The following is a 16,596-nucleotide window of genomic DNA, read 5'->3' on the forward strand; positions in this document are numbered from 1 at the left end:
GATACTACATTACCCGTATTCCAAGTGTACCACGTTCTATTGAATAAAATGTATTAACCACATAATATTTGTCTTTTATTCCTAACAAGCAAGTCTACGAAACCCTCAAACTTTCGGCCGTTACAATATTGAGAGCCTACCACCAAATTGTGTGTGCTTTTTAATTTTTTTTTACAATTTGTTTTACGTCACACCGACACAGACAGGTCTTATGCCGACGAAGGCATAGGAAAGGCCTAGGAGTGGGAAGGAAGCGGCCGTGGCCTTAATTAAGGTACAGCCTGGTGTGAAAATGGGAAAACACGGAAAACCATCTTCAGGGCTGTTGACAGTGGGGTTCGAACCCATCATCTCCCACACGGCCAGCTCGCCAGGTTTTTTGTGTTTAAAGACTTCTTGACTGAACTATGTGAACAATATTCCCACTTACTGTGAAGTAGAATACGGCTGTTGTTTCATTTCTGTGACAGTCCGTCGGTAAAAATCAGTCTCTCTCAGGAAAGTGAACATCACACTTCAATAAACAAAAATTATTACTAGTAGACCCGTCCTGCTTCGCAGCATTCGTTGTGTAGGTAGGTCAGACAACCCGTCTTGATGTGCTTGCCGTAGTCATGTTGTTTTGCCTGCCGTTCCAATAGTTTTATGAAAATGTAATACCGGAACATAATATTGATTCATTCGTAATGTAGTTTATAACGCTTATTTCAATGCAATATTGAGTATACTTCGACCATTCGGGCGCATCTGGATCTTAACATTTTCAAACGATCTTGCCCGAGCTAGTATATCTACAATCGGCTGTGACTGAATACTGGTTCGGGTAACCCATTTGAGTAGACACCCACTTTTTCATGAGTTTGTCCCTGCGCTTTATTAATGTCCATACAGATACCTTCCCGTCTGTGCGAGCGTCGACTGTTCTCCCCTAGCAGCATGTAAGTTATTAGGAACGTTATGCCATCTGTTGAGTATATCTGGAAGCTGAGGAAGGTCAGAGAAGCAAAGAGTATCTAGCAGAGAACAGTATTCTTCCGTAAGTAGAGGAAGTCTGTACTCTTTGGCTTGGCAGGAAATAATCAAACATGGCTTCATGCAACCACATAACTACGGATGAAAATTACATACCGTAGACTATATCAGAATATTACTGTAATGAAACTGTTAATCGCTTAGTACTAAGTACAAAATGTACTGCGGGCTAGTTCACCTGTAATTATTAGTCGTCATTTAGTGATTTGATTTTAACATTACTCAAAGTTGACTGAATTTAAGAGTCCTAGCAATACCTGATAATTCACCGATAGGTAATTCTGGAGAGAATAAAAAAACAAGAACGAAGCAATTCGGATCAGTAGAACGGCCTGATGGACTGAACAAAGCTGTTTTACTAAACTCTTTCAATATATAGTTTATTATTATTTATTATTCCGAAATTTCCGAATTTATAACAGTCTGCACATGCTCTGGTTTTATTTATTACATTTTATTACATAGGAAACCAAGTCAGTGAGATGCCGACTTAGAGTTCCCAGTGAGAAATAATTTGCATTAAAGTAGCACATTGCAAACCTAAACATTAAACGAAAGAACAACGAAGAAATATATACTAATGACAAGGGTAGGAGAGAACTAAAAACTTACAAGATAACACTAGGAAGCAACAATTTAGCATTAAAAATAATGGCAAATGAAAAGAACGAGGAAAATTAAAGACTGAAAGTAAAACTAAGAGAAGAATTTATAGCTAGGCAGAGTAAGATGAATACAGATATGACGCATAAGTAACGGTATAGTACAGTAAGAAAATAAATATTAAGTTGTGTACTATGGAGAGGACAGCAATGAGAAGAGAAAAATGATAATGAAGGAAATGAGCTAGGCTAAGTTAAGGAAGATTCGACTGAAAGAGGTATACAAAGGAAAAACTTCCTAGTTCCTGTCAGAAGATAGCGAGTTAACGAGGATTGTAATGCGGATAAAGACAGTTCTTTGAAGAACAGTGAGCAGAGAATACGGAATATGAGGGGATTTGTCCTAATTCTACGGAATGTATTCACCATAGCGTTCGTAGTGTAGTGTTGTATGAAGAGCAGTGTTTTTCTCTAAGTGTATTCCCTATTGGGCTTCAAATATTGGAGTACTCCCATAGAAAACATCATAATTATAATAACAAGTTAATTTGCGTCCGCCTGGTAGCCATGATCGTTCAGGCGTCACGTGTATATGGTCTGACACCGAATAAGCTGGTACGAGTCCTGTTGATCGGAAAGATTTTCTCTATCAGAATGTTGGCCGCCAAGAGGGAGGGTATAAGGTATCTAATCACTAGATTGCCTGCCAAAAGCCTGTATTCAATTCAAACTTCTCCGCAGTGCTCATACGGATTGAGAGCTGATGGTGATTCTTCCGTCGATTGGAGACGTTAAGCCTTGAGCAGGCGCCGTGGTGATATTCGACAGGAGTAGGCCCTGGCACCGGGTTCCACCCTGTCATCTTCCAACGCACTAAACAATCATAAATAAATCCGTTGAATTTTCGTCAGGTATTGTGCTAGTTGGATAGTTTTACGTTCGCCAATACGTCACATTCCCCATTCGTCACCACTTACACTAATCCCTGTTGTTATGGGCACACTCTCACACACCAAGAATCATACACACAAAGTAACCTGCCGTGTTCATAATAATAATAATAATAATAATAATAATAATAATAATAATAATAATAATAATCTACGACGCTATCAGTCAGTAATCCAACCAGAGTGCCTGTATGCTTCAGAATGCCTAATATTAACAAGCAGAAAAGATATTGAAGAAATCCAGAAGAAGGGAAGGAAGATTTTAAGAAAAATTCTCGGACCAATAAGATGTGCTGACTTATATCGATTACACAATAACAAAGAAGGATATAAAACATGCAGCAGGATTTCAGATACAATACGCAAACGAAGGGTTAAATTATTTGGGCATATTTCAAGCATGCCCGACGACAGACTCACTATGATTTCTTTAACCATTTCAACAAGCCCAATAGGAATAGAAACTTTTATTACAAAGGGTTTGTTAACACCAAGAAGGATCTGAAAAAGTGAACAACATGGATCAAGACATCCACAACAGAACCACCTTCAAGGAGAAGACATACACATTTGAGGGGTTCCTAGAGCCAGAAACAGCGACCAAGAAGAAACAAACTGGACGGCTGAAAAGGAAGAAGCTGTAAGCAAGACAATGAAGAAATACTACTGCCAAAGAAAATTGAAATCATAAATAGTTATTTCCATGCTCCATAGTTGGCGAAAATCGATTATGAATGAATGACTAATAAATGTTCCCTAAACCCGTACGCTGTTCTCCGCCGCCTTTTCCACACCACCCCTACCACTATTACCGAGTTCATAGATTTCAAATCAACACAGAGAATGAAAGAAAACTGTGACGTTAGTGACGTTGGTCACGCTTTCGTAATCTTAGAAGTTAAGTAATCGCGAGTACATCAAGTGGATTCGAGGGCACCCCACACAGGTGTCAAGATACGCCCAATTGGTCTTAGAAACCAACATTTTCTCTTGATATTGCCAAAGTTCGAACCCAAGCTTCGGCGCTCGCGCTGGGTGTGCAGCTACTGACTTTCTCTTGTGGACATTGATCCCGGCCTTTCACCACGACGCCCATATCAATCAGCGGCACCAAGATTACCGGAGCGAAAGCGTTAGGCTGCATGAAGTAACGCTTAAACAACACTTCATTAAAGTAACTTCAACCACATTCCAATCTGCACTTGACAGAGCAATTGGTACATTTTTTATTAAGTCATTCATAATGTTTGTGACACTTTTTAGTCTACAGGATGACTCGACTAAAATGTTCATCTCAAAAATTCGTAAACCATTAAGTAATAGAACGGAGCAAGCTGGCCGCGCGGTTAGGGTCGCGCAGCTGTGAGATTGGATTTGGAAGAGGGTGGGTTCGAATCTCATTGTCGGCAGCCCTGAGGATGGTTTTCCGTGGCTTCCCATTTTCACACCAGGTAAATGCTGGGGCTGTACCTTAAGGCCACGGCCGCTAGCTTCCCAATCCTAACCCTTTCCCATCCTTCAGTCATTGGAAACATTCGACGTTTTAGTGCAACGTTAAACAAGTAGATGATAATGATGATAATAATAATAATAATAATAATAATAATAATAAAATGTATTGTTACTTTCAGTAATGTACCAAATGGTTCATAATTTAATTCGCACAACTTTCGATAGTGTTATACCTTGCGAAGTAACTATTCCTTTAATGAAAGTACACAGCTTTCTAAATCTACGAAAGTATGGATTTCTTCCCTTCGGATTTCTCTGAGAGAAGCAGTGGTATTATCTCGTCTTCGGATCGGCCACAGCATAGCAATGCATTTTTAATTACTGAAGGGACGAGCCCCCCACATCAACCCCCCTCCAACTCCACCGCCTGTGTGCACTTGTGGCGGTCATCTTATCTATCCTATTTCAATATATTCTAGATCATTTTGTAAGGAAATAAGGCATTACGAATTAAATCCACTAATTATTTTAAATTCGTATCCATTCTTCATCATTTTGAAAATTCTAGTTAGTGGACAAATTTTAAAATTTAATTACTTTTCATAACATACAATTAGCAGCCGATGACCTAGATGTTAGGTCCCTTATCTCTGATTCCACTTCTTTACACATATCATTGATATATATAAGAAAACATAAAGGTCCAATAATACTGCCTCGAGGAATTCCCCTCTTAATTTTTACAGGGACAGATCATCATATGCGTATTCCAGTCATGTATAATTCCCACAACGGGAACCTAGAAATTCGATCATATTCTTTCTTCTGCCATGATAATTCTTACATAAATTAATTCCTTACTCCAATTTTTCTGTGAATTTCTTTTCTCCATACCTTCTGTTATATTTACGTGAATTTTCCATTATGTTGTTTATATAAATATGAAAAATGAATGGTTTTGGTATCATTGCCTTGTAGAGCTGAATGTGTGTGCATTTGTATTCAATCAATCAATCAATCAATCAATCAATCAATCAATCAATCAATCAATCAATCAATCAATCAATCAATCAATCAATCAATCAATCAATCAATCGATACATCTGCATTTAGGGCAGTCGCCCAGGTGGCAGATTCCCTATCTATTGTTTTCCTAGCCTTTTGTTAAATGATTGCAAAGAAATTGGAAATTTATTGAACATCTCCCCTGGTAAGTTATTCCAATCCCTAACTCCCCTTCCTATATACGAATATTTGCCCCAATTTGTCCTCTTGAATTCCAACTTTATCTTCATATTGTGATCTTTCCTACTTTTAAAGACACCATTCAAACTTATTCGTCTACTAATGTCCTCCCACGCGATCACTCCACTGACAGCTCGGAACATACCACATAGTCGAGCAGCTCATCTCCTTTTTTTCAAGTCTTCCCAGCACAAACTTTGCAACATTTTTGTAACGCTACTCTTTTGTCGGAAATCGCCCAGAACAAATCGAGCTGTATTTCTTTGGATTTTTTTCCAGTTCCTGAATCAAGTAATCCTAGTAAGGGCCCCAAACACCGGAACCATACTCAAGTTAAGGTCTCATCAGAGACAAATATGCTCTTCTCTTTACATCCTTACTACAAAACCTAAATACTCTCATAACCATGTGCAGAGATTTGTACCCTTTATTTACAATCATATTTATGTGATTGCCGCAATGAAGGTCTTTCCTTATATTTATACCTAGGTATTTACAATGATCCCCTAAGGGAACTTTCACCCCATCAACGCAGTAATTAAAACTGAGAGGACTTTTCCTATTAGTGAAACTCACAACCTGACTTTTATCCCCGTTTATCATCCATACCATTGCCTACTGTCCACCTCACAACATTATCGAGGTCATTTTGCAGTTGCTCACAATCTTGTAACTTATTTATTACTCTGTACAGAATAACATCATCTGCGAAAAGCGTTATCTCTGATTCCACTTCCTTACACATATCATTGATATATATATATAAGAAAACATAAAGGTCCAATAATACTGCCTTGAGGAATTTTCCTCTTAATTTTTACAGGGACAGATAAAGCTTCACCTACTCTAATTCTCTGGGTTCTGTTTTCTAGAAACAGAGCCGCCCATTCAGTCACTCTTTTGTCAAGTCCAATTGCACTCATTTTTGCCAGTAGCCTCCCATGATCTACCCTATCAAATGCCGTAGATAAGTCAATCGCAATACAGTCCAATTGACCTCCTGAATCCAGGATAATTGCTATATCTTGCTGGAATCCTACAAGTTGGGCTTCAGTGGAATAACCTTTCCTAAACCCAAACTGCCTTCTTTCAAACCATTTATTAATTTTGCAAACATGTCTTATATAATCAGAAAGAATGCTTTCCCAAAGCTTACATACAATGCATGTCAAACTGACTGGCCTGTAGTTTTCAGCTTTATGTCGATCACCCTTTCCTTTATATTCAGGGTCTACTATAGCAACTCTCCATTCATTTGGTAAAGTTCCTTCATGCAAACAAAAATCAAACAAGTACTTCAGATATGGTAATATATCTCAACCCATTGTCTTTAGTATATCCCCCGAAACCTTATCAATTCCAGCTGCTTTTCTAGTTTTAACTTTTGTATCTTACTGTAAATGTCATTGCTGTCACGGGTAAATTTTAATACTTCTTTAGTATTAGTCACCTCCTCTATCTGGACATTATCCTTGTAACCAACAATCTTTACATACTGCTGACTGAATACTTCTGCCTTTTGAAGATCCTCGCATACACACTCCCCTTCTTCATTAATTATTCCTGCTTCCTGTCGTTCGCATTACCTTCCCAATTTACATTTGGTAAATTGAGATCACCCGCTACGGTCAAGTTCCTTTCCTTATCGTTTCCCACATAGCTGATTAGCTTATCAAATAATTCTGAATCAGCATCTGCGCTACCCTTTCCTGGTCTGTACACTCCAAAGACATCTAGTTGCCTATTAACTTTAGAAATGAGCCTTACCCCTAGAATTTCGTGCTTGTTATCTTTAACTTTTTCGTAACTTACAAATTCTTCTTTCACGAGAATGAATGCTCCCCCTCCTACCTTTCCTATTCTATCTCTACGATACACTCTCCAGTTCCGTGAGAAAATTTCTGCATCCATTATATCATTTCTCAGCCATGATTCAACTCCTATTACAATATCTAGTAAGTATATATCTATTAAATTACTTAATTCTATTCCTTTCTTTACAATACTTCTACAGTTGAGCACTAACAGTTTTATGTCATCCCTACTTGATTTCCAGTTCCCTGTTCCCCTAACACCGCTGCCTCGCGCACCCTGTTTCTCTGAATGTACCTCCCTATAACCCTTCTAAACAAAATTCCTAACTTATATTTACCACTGCGGTTTAAGTGAAATCCATCTGAGCGCAGATCCCTATCTCCTACCCACCCATTAGGATCTAGAAATTTCACTCCCAGTTTCCCACATACCCACTCCATAGTCTCATTTAAATCCCCAATCACCTTCCAGTCAGTATCCCTCCTACACAGTATTCCACTGATAACCATCTTCGCTTCCTTAAACTTCATCAGTGCTGCATTTACCAGATCCCACACATCCCCATCTATGTTGGTACTTATACCTGCTTGTCTTACGTTGTTAGTACCAACGTGAAACACTACCACCTTCTCCTTTCCTTCCTCCTTCTCTGCTACTTTCTTCAACATCTGCCTTAACCTAATTCCTGGACAACACTCTGCCCTGGTACCCTTTCCTCCACACACTTTCCCGGCATGTCTAACGATAGAATCCCCCATGACCTGAGCCTCAACCCTACCTACCTCATTTGATCCCCTCCCCTCCTGGTCAGTCCTATCTTTCCTGACAGCTGCAGAAGCTACTTTCTTCTCCATTTTCTCCATCCCATGACCCTGTTCCACCAGTCTTTTCATATCCACTACTCCACATTTCCCTTTCCTACCTCTTCCCTTTCTCCTACTTCCAAACTTTTCGGCAACTGTTCCCTGTTCCTCATCTTCCCTCGGTTGTTCTACCTGCAGTGACTCGTACCGATTTCTCACCGACACCTGTCCTGAATTTTGATCCTGAATGGAGCCCTTAGCCTGAAATCTCCTGCCCCTTGAAATATTAGGCTACCAGTCTTCCAAAATTCCCCCATTTCCTTCCAATCCCTGTATTTCACCTACAGTATCCTGTACATTGTTTGGAGGCCTACTTTCCTTCCTGTCCTCTGAGAGTCTCCTAATTATCTCCCTCAAGCTCTCCAACTCCTCCCTCATACTCCTTAATGCCTGGCCACACCCACAGTTCCTACACTCGCACTGCTTAGGCATTTTTTACTAAATAATGAAAAGAAAATCTTTCATTTTAGAATAATATTGTTGTAACTATTCTACAGAGGTGATTTATTACCGATCTCTGCAATTTCGTGCTATTCTGTTTCTAAATCCAAATAAATAAAAAAATGAAATAAATAAATAAATAAATAAATAAATAAATAAATAAATAAATAAATAAATAAAGGAGGGAGGACTCTTGAAATATCCGAAGAATGAAATTGAACAGTTTACTACTACTACTACTACTACTACTACTACTACTACTAATACTAATACTGAAAATGAAAACCCACAACCTGTTTTCCAGTCATTGACCGGGTCAGGGATTTAAAGAATGAAGCAGATATAGGCTGTTAGTACGATGGGGTTGCCACTCCCAAAGTGATTTATTAATGAATGGTAGATGCTATGAAATGAGAATAGAGAGTGTTGCTGGAATGAAAGATGACAGGAAAAACCGGAGTACCCGGAGAAAAACCTGTCCCGCCTCCGCTTTGTCCAGCACTATTCTCACATGGTGTGACCGGGATTTTGCAGCACGGTATCTAGCGGTGAGAGGCCAACGCGCTGCCGTCTGAGCCACGGAGGCTCTACTTATACTAATATTACTACTACGAAATATTTTCATTCCTCCCCTGAAGGGAGAGGCGGGCCTCCTAGACGGTAACTCCGTCTCTCAGGCCAGGCGATTTGTTACGGCGAAAGAAATGTGCGGAGAAGGTGAGAGCTTTGGTGGCCGTGGTCTATACTAGGAACTGTCCCGACATTCGTCTTAGTGCAGGAGAATGGGAAACCGCGGAAAACTATTCTCAGGATAGCCGATGGTGGGCACCAGCCCCTCTACGTATCCCGAATGCAGAGGTGTAGAGCCACGGTAGAGCCATGGCTACCTCCCCTCTGCTCAGTTGTTCGCTCGGAGTGCAGATCCGTCGAACCACGGACCTGTAGGTCGAAGCCCAATCTGCAACTGCCCCAACAAAAGAGCCTCGAATTCTTGATTTAAAGCATATTTGTCTGTAAGAAACAAAGTGGAGCGCAATTGCTTTATATTTTTTCTAACTTAATTTAGTTGATGATGCCAGTAATTGTGTTCGTTTTATTAATATTTTTAAGCACATCATGGTTAACATAATACATTAAGCTCAGTGATTAAACTTTTGCACAAAAGGGTAGAGGTACGGCCCCTCACCCCTCAGCGCGCTCGAGTGGGCAGACAGGGGACGTTTGGAAATTACATGCTAAACGAAGAGACATCTCAGCAGTCAGTAGCGGCGCAAAGAAGCTCGCCCCCCTCCACCGGCACCAACTGAAAATACGCCCCTCGTTTCCTGATAAGGAAATTTACATGTTAATGTTGTACAAATAATAATAATAATAATAATAATAATAATAATAATAATAATAATAATAATAATAATAATAATAATAATAATAATAATAATAATAATAATAATAATAATAATAATAATGGCCTGTTCTTAGGGGGGCGAAGCTGTGAGCTTGCATCCGGGAGATAGTGGGTTCAAACCCCAATGTCGCGAGCCCTGAAGATAGTGGGGGAGATGGAAAGATTGGAAGGGATAGAGAGGGAAGACTGAAGGAAGCTGCCGTGGCTTTAAGTTGGGTGCCATCCCGGAAATTTGCCTGGAGGAGAAGTGGGAAGCCACAGAAAACTACTTCGAGGGTCGTTGAGGAGGGAATCGGAACCCCCCCCCCCCCCACCAAAGCCGCTTCTACTCAGTTAACTTCCAAAGGCTGAGTGGACTCCGTTCCACCCCGCGTACCACTTTTCAAATTTCGTGGCAGAGCCGGAAATCGAACCTGGGCCTCCAAGGGTAGCAGCTAATCACACTAACCACTGTACCATAAAGGCGGAATAATTAATAGTAATAATAGATTTTTTGTAAGTTGCTTTACGTTGCATCGACACAGATAGGTCATATGACGACGATGGGACAGGAAAGGACTAGGAGTGGGAAGGAAGCAGCCGTGGCCTTAATTAAGGTACAGCCCCAGCATTTGCCTAGTGGGAAATTGGAAAGTCACGGAATACCATTTTCAGGGCTCGTTTTCGGTAATAGACTTGTATAACGCTTTTTAAGGCACCGGTTCTCTTATTTTTAGTTTTTCTTTTTGCTCAGATTTTGTTAAAAATTCGGAAAGAAAATGTCTGTGGCTCTCGTAAAGAGCACCGTTCCCGGTTCCAATACTTCCTGGTAATGAAAATGAGAAAAGCATTTGCAGGACAGCCAACGAGGGATTTGAACTCGCTGCCTCCCGAGTGCATTGATAGACCCAGACAACACACAAACGCTTCGACATAAGTGAGTTGAAGCTGATATTGTTATCTTTACCACTTAGTCCGGTTTCGTATATGAAGTGTGGAGTTGAGTGTTGAAATGAGATTTACATAGGCTACTGAGAGTCAACTTAAGACCTTAGCGGTCCCTTTGATGTTAGTCAGACTTCTGGTCGGTGAAAAGGCTTCCGCAGCGCCAAATAGTTCCCTAGGTTTGTTACTTGTTCCTGAAGTCAGCTTTCTTCAGTTTGGTTAGATATTCTGGTGAACTGACTTGATGAATTAAAATTTTTGCCTGTATAAATATGGAAAATATATCACAGGTTGTATGTTATTCGGGTTCGTTACCAACTCTTATATTTCATACGTAGATGGCTGTGAATAGTTATTGTTCTCAGTGGTGTATGTAGCAAAATAATAATAATTTAATATGATATTGATATCTTATTGCACTGTGTACTTAGTAAGTTTGTTCGAGTTCATTCCACTGTTGATAAGTTCGCATAATGTGTGGGACGTTGAAGATGGATCCAAGAAAACTGTTGGCAATACTGGCTGCAACAGCGTGTTCACTGTTCAGTATTCATAATGGCTGCCAGCTGTGAGCAAGACGTGTGTGATGCTGTGACGCTTGAGTTCCATGTGAAATACTTTAAAGCTAACAAAAGTAGAGGAAAATAAAGTAGAAAATCTAAACCAAATTGTTTTAAACGTTTACAGTAGCCTACGAGATTAGAATCCACTGTGGACTGTGGAAGACGTGAAAAAGTCAGCGCAGCTGATCGGCATTTCTGTGTACAGTGTTTACGCCGTTCGCTTGGAATGAAGTACTGTACTTGTCAGATGGACGCACGGCGTTAATGATAAGCTGGTTGTGGCGGAGATGGAGAACCACGACGAGACGGGAAGGGGGAACAGGGGACGTGCTCACATGCGGAAGGATACTTTTCCTAAGCTCTTAACGTGAATTTCAGTATAGTAGGCTACAAGTTTTAGGTCAGTATGCGTTTCCTTAGAGAGCAGCGGTGAACTGGGTGAAAATAGCTGGTAGTGTAGTGCATGAGCAGAATGAAACATGCATCGCCTACGCTTTAAGAAATGTTGGTATAGCACGATCATGCGGCCCTCACAAGCTATGTGACCCCCCACCCAGCATGGTCAGCGGGGCCCTTATCGCCGCCACTACCACCAATGCAGAGATATAACAATTCTTTGTCACCCCCTGTGGGTGGGGGACGCAGACGAAGAGTATACTCACGGTATTCCCTGCCTGTCGTAAGAGGCGACCAAAAGGGGCGACCAAGGGATGATATTAGAACCATGAGACAACTTGTGATTAGTACCATTACGTGTGGAACACCATGGGTCGACGTTACATGCGACTAGTACCACAATGGATCTACGTTACATAGGAACAGTACCATTATGTGAGGAACACTACGGGTCTGGGCATTGCTTGTGATAAGTGTCAGCGTGTGCATTACACTAGTCGGTTCCATTGTGTTCAAAATGGGTGTGTGTTACCTATGAGTAGTACCTCTTTGAGCAACACCATGGGTATACGTGGGCTGTGATTAGTTGCACTATGTGAGGAGCACCATGGGTCTGCGTTGCTTGTGAGTAGTGCCCGTATTTGCGAAACACCATGGGTTTGTGTTACCTGTGAGTGGTACCACTTCGTGTGTGTGTGTGTGTGTGTGTGTGTGTGTGTGTGTGTGTGTGTGTGTGTGTGTGTGTGTGTGTGTGTGTGTGTGTGTGCGAAGGGTCTACATTACCTGTGGTTAGTACCACTATAGGAGGAACGCAATGGTTCTGCTTTGCCAGTGATTACTATTATGAGGGGCCGGTGACCTGGATTTCGGACCTCTTTGGACAACAATCATCATCTCGGCAATACGGAATTGTGAATTGGATCCACCGAATGTTTTGGATTCATGGTCATTTTACGACATAAATCGTTTTAGATTCTAGTCAGTGGATACATTTCAAAGTTTTAATTATCGTGTCATTTCTTTGCATCTCGTACCATTAGGTGTCGATGACCTAGCTGTTAGGCACCTTCAAGCGATCATCATCATCATCATTAATTCATTGTCCGCGATAGTATGGTTCAATACTGGACACTAATGGGAACTGCTAGATTGCGCGTGTGGATGTATCTGTGTCACACCCCTGTACGGTAACTTGTAAAGTAAACTAATTACCAGACCTTGACAGTTCTCGTTAAGGAGTAGGTAATTACCAATTAGCACAGTCTTTGTGATACAGCACCACCTTCGCCATCACCGGACGGCAAGTTTAATATTAGATGGCCTGTCAATTACGCTGTAAGGTCAAAGACCCTTGTTTACAGTCAAATGCACGTAGGTGTCTCAGGCCTCGTCCATACGGCGCTATGTGCCGCCTTTAGTCCCGCAATGGACGGCAAAACGAGAAGTGGCTGTCATAACAGAGGACCGCACTTCGTGCTGACCTTGCTTCCAAGCTACGCACCAGGTGTTTAAATTGTTCTTTCATTTATTTATCAATCAATCAATCAATCAATCAATCAATCAATCAATCAATCAATCAATCAATCAATCAATCAATCAGATAACTTATCTGTTGTCTACCTAGTCTTTTCTTGAATAATTGCAACGAATTTAGCAATTTATTGTACAGCACTCTCGATAAATTGTTACAATCCCTAACTCCTCTTCCTGTAAACGAATATTTACCCCAATCTGTCCACTTGAATTCCAACTTTATCTTCACATTATCCTTCCTATTTTTATTTTTAAAAACACTCATACTTATTCGTCTACTAATGTCATGCCACTTATTTGAGCAGATCGTCTCCTTTCGTCCCAAATCTTCCCAGTCCAAACCAAACATTTTCGTCAAGCTTCACTTTTGTCGAAAATCGCCCAGAATAAATCGAACTGCCTTCCTTTGGATTTTTTCCAGTTCTCGAATCAAGTAATCCTGGTGAGCGTCCCATACGTTGGAACCATCCTCCAGTTGGGGTCTTACCAGAGACTCATATGCCCTCTCCTTTACATCTCTAAATACTCTTATAACCATGTGCTTAGATGCGTACCCTTCATTTACAATCTCGTTTAAGTAATTACCCCTATGAACATATTTCCTTATATCAACACCTAGGTACTTCCAGTGATCCCCATAAGGAAATTTCACGCAATCAACGCAGTAATTAAAACAGAGAGGAATCTTCCTCCTATTACTGAAACTCACAACCTGCATGAACCCCGTTTGTCGTCATACCATTGCCTGCTGTCCATCTCACAACCTTGTCGAGGTCTTTTGCAGTTGCTCACAAACTTGAAACTAATTTATTACTCTATACAGAATAGCATCATCTGCAAAAAGCCTTATCTCTGATTCCACTTCTTTACTCATATCACCTACTCTAATTCTCTGAGTTCTGTTTTCTGGAAATATAACCACACATTGTCACTCTTACGTGCAGTCCAGTTTCACTCATTTTTGCCAGTAGTCTCCCGTCATATGCCCTATCGAATGCGTTAGATAGGTCAATCGCGGTACAGTCCATTTGGCCTCCCGAATCTAAGATATCTGCCATGTTACTGAAATCCTACAAGTTGAACTTCAGTGGAATAACCTTTCCTAAGTCCGAACTGACTTCTATCAAACCAGAAATAATGCTTTCCCACAGCTTACATGTAACAGACGTTAAACTGACTGGCCTGTAATTTTCGGTTTTTATTTATTTATTCACGAAGCACAAGATACAGCTACACTGAGCACATTTCACTTGCACTGTCAACAGACTATTTTTTTTTTGCTAGGGGCTTTACGTCGCACCGACACAGATAGGTCTTGTGGCGACGATGGGATAGGAAAGGCCTAGGAGTTGGAAGGAAGCGGCCGTGGCCTTAATTAAGGTACAGTCCCAGCATTTGCCTGGTGTGAAAATGGGAAACCACGGAAAACCATTTTCAGGGCTGCCGATAGTGGGATTCGAACCTACTATCTCCCGGATGCAAGCTCACAGCCGCGCGCCTCTACACGCACGGCCAACTCGCCCGGTAACAGACTATTTAACAAACGTAAACTTTCATAATAAAATATAACAAACATAACATAACAAGATCAGGTATACAGCCTACTAATAACAACTGTCCAAATCGAAAACCATGAGAATGTCCATGTTCATAGCCAAGTCGTCGTGGGTCAGGATGGCGGTATAATCCCTTTACATCAACTTATCTTTAAAAGACTATTTACACACCTCTCGAATACACCTTTATTTTATGCTATATCAAGCTCTTGTCTCCTATTAATATTGTTAATGAATGTTGGGACGCGGATTAGGAAAGATTGTTGAAGTATTGACTGCTGAGTGTGGGGAATGTGGAGAAGGTCTTTGGTTCTGGTGGACCGGAAAGGAACACGGAGAGAGATGAGTGAGACAAGATGTTCCGTGCGGTAATGCCCATTTAATATCCCGTGAAGGAAACTCAGGTCAGCTACCTGTCGCCTGATGTGCAGCGGTGACATATTAATTGCCATTAATATTTTATACCTGCTGCGTAGACAGATTTCTGAGCTTGGGATTTCTGTTCCTTACAATTGCAGCAAAGAAGGACACTGCTCTGTCTAACCGCTTAGTATTGAGGGGGAGGCTGTTGTCCAAATAGGAGAGCAGTAGTTTAAGAGAGGTTGAATGATCGTGAGGAAGAAGTGACGAAGAGCAAAGGGGTCAGAAATTTCTGTGAAGCGATAGAGAATGCCTAGTAATTTCATAGCCTTGGTTCTATGTGGGTCTTAAATTGTAATTTTGTATCGAATATTACACCTAGGTCACGCTGTTGCGTAACTACGGTGATGGGCTTGTCGACTTGGTAATATGATGTCGGTAGAGGAGATTTACGTAGTGTTATGGTCATGTGGCTGCATTTTTGTGGATTGGGGATAAGTTTCCAAGTACGGCACCAGTTCGAGAGGGCATTAAGTGAGAATTGTAGCAGAGTTGCATCTGCTGGATTCCTGATCTCCCTAAATATTTTGCAGTCGTCAGCAAAAAGTAGGGTGTTCGCTGTTTCGTTGAGTTCGGACGGCAGATCGTCCATAAACAAAGAAAACAGCAAGGGGCCAAGAGTACCGCCTTGTGGGACACCGGAGGTGACTGGTAACCATGAGGATGAAGTGCCTGATATTACCACTCTCTGCCAACGGTTATGTAGGAAGCCAGCAAGAAGTGTCAGAAGACTGCCATGTATATTAAATCGTTCGGAGAGCTTATGGAGCAGCAGAGTATGGTCTACAGAATCGAAAGCTTTCGAAATGTCTACGTAGCAGATATCCAGCTGTGATTTAGCTGCAATGACGTGTGATGCAAAGCTATGCAGAGTGGCCAGGTTTATTAAACAAGAGCCACCTGGTAGAAAACCATGCTGCTTGGTTGAGATATACGGCAAAGTGAACGCGAGGAGACGCTGGTGTATAATTTTTTCAAAGATAAAGGATAGTGTGGAGAGAATAGAAATTGGTTGGTAAGGTGAAACATTAAATTTGTTGCCTGATTTGAGAAGTGGAACAATATTTGCCCGTTTCCAAGTAATAGGAAAATAGCCCGCGGAAAAACATCTGTTAAATAATTTAGAGAGGTACGCAAAGAGTGCTGGCAGTATTTTTTAGGAAAAGAGGACCTATAGTGTCGGCACCGGTAGCTTTGTTGGTACGAAGAGTTTGAAGAAGGTTATGAACTTCACTTGGTGTGGTAGTTATGCTTGATATTGATAGGGTTCTGTTTGAAGCTGTACGAACGGGAGGGAGCGGTTGGTTTTGTAAGGGAGGGGAGAAGTTGGAGATGAAATACCTGTTGAACGGTTCATTGCGATCGGCGCCGTCTGCTGTTGCATCGTTGTGGTTAACGC

At 41.1% G+C, this 16,596-nt stretch overlaps 1 protein-coding gene across 1 annotated transcript in view; it reads left to right on the forward strand.

The window, feature by feature from the left end:
* The window catches only part of LOC136857522 (aminopeptidase N), a 518,903-nt gene that overhangs the window by 75,244 nt on the left and 427,063 nt on the right, over positions 1-16,596 (forward strand). The gene's annotated exons all lie outside the window — the stretch shown is intronic.

Source organism: Anabrus simplex, chromosome 1, assembly GCF_040414725.1.
Source record: "Anabrus simplex isolate iqAnaSimp1 chromosome 1, ASM4041472v1, whole genome shotgun sequence".
NCBI classification, from domain to species: Eukaryota; Metazoa; Arthropoda; class Insecta; order Orthoptera; family Tettigoniidae; genus Anabrus; species Anabrus simplex.